Source organism: Oncorhynchus mykiss, chromosome 2, assembly GCF_013265735.2.
Source record: "Oncorhynchus mykiss isolate Arlee chromosome 2, USDA_OmykA_1.1, whole genome shotgun sequence".
Taxonomy (NCBI): Eukaryota; Metazoa; Chordata; class Actinopteri; order Salmoniformes; family Salmonidae; genus Oncorhynchus; species Oncorhynchus mykiss.
This window is the reverse complement of record NC_048566.1, coordinates 21,630,673-21,635,311: the sequence shown is the minus strand read 5'-3', so window position 1 is coordinate 21,635,311 and position 4,639 is coordinate 21,630,673. Positions and strand designations below refer to the sequence as shown.

General features: G+C 41.9%; 1 pseudogene; it reads left to right on the top strand.

The window, feature by feature from the left end:
* The first annotated feature begins 1,666 nt into the window (after positions 1–1,666).
* Positions 1,667–3,922, top strand: LOC110534450 (annotated as a pseudogene).
* The last annotated feature ends 717 nt before the right edge of the window (positions 3,923–4,639 follow it).

Below are 4,639 nucleotides of genomic sequence, written 5' to 3'. Positions count from 1 at the left end.
TTTGTGTTTCTTCCATTTGCGAATAATCGCACCAACTGTTGTCACCTTCTCACCAAGCTGCGATGGTCTTGTAGCCCATTCCAGCCTTGTGTAGGTCTACAATCTTGTCACTGACATCCTTGGAGAGCTCGTTGGTCTTGGCCGTGGTGGAGAGTTTGGAGAATCTGATTGATTGATTACTTCTGTGGACAGGTGTCTTTTACACAGGTAACAAACTGAGATTAGGAGCACTCTCTTTAAGAGTGTGCTCTTAATCTCAGTTTGTTACCTGTATAAAAGACACATTGAAGCCAGAAATCTTTCTGATTGAGAGGGGATCAAATACTTATTTTCCTCATTAAAATGCAAATCAATGTATAACATTTTTGACATACGTTTTTCTGGATTTCTTTGTTGTTATTCTGTCTCTCACTGTATACACCTGGTGATGTGGAAACAATTCCCTCTCAACCCGTCCTCTCTGTCTCCCTCTGTATCTGCTTCCCCTCTATATCTTCGACTATCACTGTCCATAAAACAATAACAAAAAAAACAATTATTTCAAATCAAATCAAATGTATTTATATAGCCCTTCGTACATCAGCTGATATCTCAAAGTGCTGTACAGAAACCCAGCCTAAAACCCCAAACAGCAAGCAATGCAGGTGTAGAAGCATGGTGGCTAGGAAAAACTCCCTAGAAAGGCCAAAACCTAGGAAGAAACCTAGAGAGGAACCAGGCTATGTTCAATTGTCCAATTTACAAATACATCATTGGGAGATGTCTGAGGGGAGGTTGTCGTGGAAAATTGCAACATTATGCTATAGTGCTTGTAAGATTATAATCTTTGTATTGCATTAGAATGGTTGTTTTATTCGACAGAATAGAGTATTCTGTTAACTATTGTGTGTGTGTTCTACTGAGGATGGGCCTCTATGAGATAACACTGACAGAGGAGATTTACGATGTCTTTGGGTAATAAAGCCTAAAGAACATTCCAGATAGTAAAGGTCATGTTTTTGTGCTATACCGTACCAGGGTGAGACGGGTTCCAGTTTGGTGTAGGAGATGGCCAGACACTGGTCTTTACAATGAGAACTGTTGACACAGCAGTAACTGTCTATGTATTATAGATATCTTTCACACAAATTCTAACCTTTGTGAATTGTTCCTAAGATCTGTGGTTCATCATGTAAGTTGAGAGGGGTGTGTCTTGGCTATAAAATATCTTTGTACTTTTCTGTATTCACTTTTCAATGGTTCATTAGAGATAGCATGTCATTGAAAGGCAAAAAGGGCTATTGCAAAGCTCTTAATAAAAAGATGCAGTTTAAGTGTAACTCTGACTGGTGTGTAGTTTGTAACTCTCCTCATTTGGTAAAGCAGAAAAATGCCACCATAAGGTTGAGGTGTATCATGATATGGTGAAGGAAAATACCTAATGGAAAAGAGGAACATAAAGCCGTAAGAGAACTAACAATTAACAATGGCACAGTTATTTTTTTTATTTTCCAATGAAGTCACTGAGAAATGTATTGTAAAGTCACTCAAATGTGTTTTTCCCTTCCCAATTGAGCTGGCTTATTGGCATGCATACCTATGGAGAATATAAGAGTCTAACTCATTTGAAGAAACAAAAATAACACATTTATTTTCCCAATGCAAACAATTCCTGGAACTGAATTAAAATGATGGTAATGTGCTTTTAATTAAAGGACAAGATTCTCATTGGAAAGAGTTCAGACTAGATGTAGAACATTACTCACCTTTTCCCTTTCCTGCTGCACAAGTCAGACATGGCCGGGCTAAAAGATGTAATGTAAATACCTTCGACCATCTTCCAAACCTCAGGACGCTTCAGATTGACAATAACCATTTGGAGACCATAGACAACCAGACATCCCAAAATCTGATCCAACTGAAGAGCCTAAACATGTCCTTGAAAAAAAATATCAAATCTCAGCTCCTCTGTATTTCAGGACCTCAAGAAACTTGTCAACCTGTCACTAAATAATAACTCACTGATTATGCTCCCTCCACTTATTTTCTCCTCACTCTACAATCATATTACAGCAGAAATACCTGAACAACTTCTCTGCGGTGGCAGAATCTGTGACTCACTTACTGAAGCTGACAAAACTAGATATGTGCAATAACAATCTAACGTCCATCCAGCATTATAACCATACAGACCTACCAGAGTCCCTCACCACCCTCTATCTCTGTAACTGGCCACGTTAGCATGTGAGTGGGGCTTCCATAGCCATATACTACTACTGGATCTCTCCTACAATGACCAGCTTCCCTTCAAGGGCTTTCCAAGGTGTGGACTTGTGGAAGCTAAACTACATGCGTTTGCATTCAACCAATGTCACAGTGCCAGAGCTTTTGAACATCAGCAATGTTAGAGCTGGGAACATAGACTTCTCTGGTATGGGGTTGAAGACTGACAATCTGCTCATGGAGTTATGCAGCCTTTTGAGTACAAAGGTTACATTTTTAAAGCGCTGTGTCTGGGTACCAATGGGATACCGTCATTGCGGAAGAACACACTTTCCAACTGTCCAACAATCAGAGGTTTATTGGATCTTTTCTTCAACCAGTTGAGGAAGGTAAGATGCCTCCACTTTCTCAAAGAACAGGATCAAATCAAGAAGTTCACCAAAGAAAAAAAGCACCTCACCTCCATAATGTCCTGCAACAGACAGAACCTCTCGGTCGCAAATCTGACAGATCTGAGCTACCATTACAATTGCACTCTTTTGCTTTCCACCACACACCAAATGTGAAGACCCTACAACTCGCAGCGTACACTTTTGACAATCTGACCAAGTTGACTTTCCTCTCCTTGGACAACTCCTGTGCCGGGGTGATGCAGCTGCAGTCGGGCATCTTCAAAAATCTGCGGAAATTGAGCAAGCTCAGTGCAAGGAACATGGGCATCCAGTCCTTCTCAAAGGAGGTTTTTGGGAATCTGACAGAGCTGCAGATCTTGCTTCTCAACCAAAACGTAATGCAATCCTTAGATGTGAATGTGCTGGAGGCTCTCCCTAAACTGCGCTACCTGGACCTGCGCAACATTCCTCTTAGTTGCACCTGCCTCAATAGTGACCTGCAGAACTGGACTTTGACTAACCAGAGAGTCCAGTTAGTCTTACAATACAGTCTACAGTGCCAAGATAAAAAAAAACTCCAAAAAAGCTTTTACAACTTTGACACCAATGTTTGCTACCTGGACCTGGGAGAGTACCTTTTTGCTACTACAACCACTGTGATTTTACTGCTGACTATAATTCCACTTCTCTACACCAAGCTGTATTGGAAACTGAAGTATAGCTATTATGTGTTCCGCTCCTGGTTCGGCCAACACTGGCGCAGGCTGAGGGAGAAAGAGGAGCACTGCAAATACGATGCTTTCATCTCCTATAACTCAGCGGACGAGCCCTGGGTACTTGACCAGCTACTTCCAAACCTGGAGGGCAACGGAGCCTCTTTCTGGCTGTGCCTGCGCCACCGTGACTTTGAGCTGGGCCGCAACATCGTGGACAACATCGTCTCCACCGTGTACAGCAGCCGCAAGACCATCTGCGTGGTTAGTAGGCATTTCCTGTGCAGCGAGTGGTGCTCCCTGGAGATCCAGCTGGCCAGCTACAGGCTCTTCCACGAGCTCCGGGACGTGCTCCTGCTCATCTTCCTGGAGCCCATCCCTGAAAGACAGCTGTCGGCTTACCACCGTATGAGAAAGGTCATGTTGAAGAAGACCTACTTGCAGTGGCCGGGGTCAGACTGCACTGACCCGGTCAAGGCCCAGGAACTGTTTTGGAACCATCTAAGGAGGGCACTGAGGAGCGGGGGCAGCAGGTTTGAAGAGGAGGATGGGGGGAGGGAGGAATACTTCAATCAGCCACTGACAGATGATGATAACTATTACTTAATGCCTTAAGGAAAGGGTTATAGGACACACTTTGCCCTAGCAGCAGCCATGATTTTCTACTTGCTTGCATCTAGCATTGTCTATGCTTTGATTGATTGCTATGATAAGCTTAATTCATTTTTGGTGGGCTTTTGTAATTTGCTCATGGAAAAAAACGAATTTAATCCTATTATGTACTAAATAATATTGTATTACTGTATGTATATTTAAAAGATGCAGAGGAAAATGGAAATAAGATGATCAGACATACGCTGATAAATCATGTTGCAAAGTTAAAGTATGCTTCTTGTTGGTAAATATCACTGTCTCAAATCAGCAATACACCGACATGTTAGACCTATTACTTAATCACTTAAGGAAAGGGTTAGAGGACACACTTTGCCCTGGCAGCAGCCTGTTTCCAGGACATTAAACAAAGTTCAATGTAATGAAAGTACTGACATCATGCATACCCACACATACAGTGCCTTGCGAAAGTATTCGGCCCCCTTGAACTTTGCGACCTTTTGCCACATTTCAGGCTTCAAACATAAAGATTTAAACTGTATTTTTTTGTGAAGAATCAACAACAAGTGGGACACAATCATCAAGTGGAATGACATTTATTGGATATGTCAAACTTTTTTAACAAATCAAAAACTGAAAAATTGGGCGTGCAAAATTATTCAGCCCCTTTACTTTCAGTGCAGCAAACTCTCTCCAGAAGTTCAGTGAGGATCTCTGAAT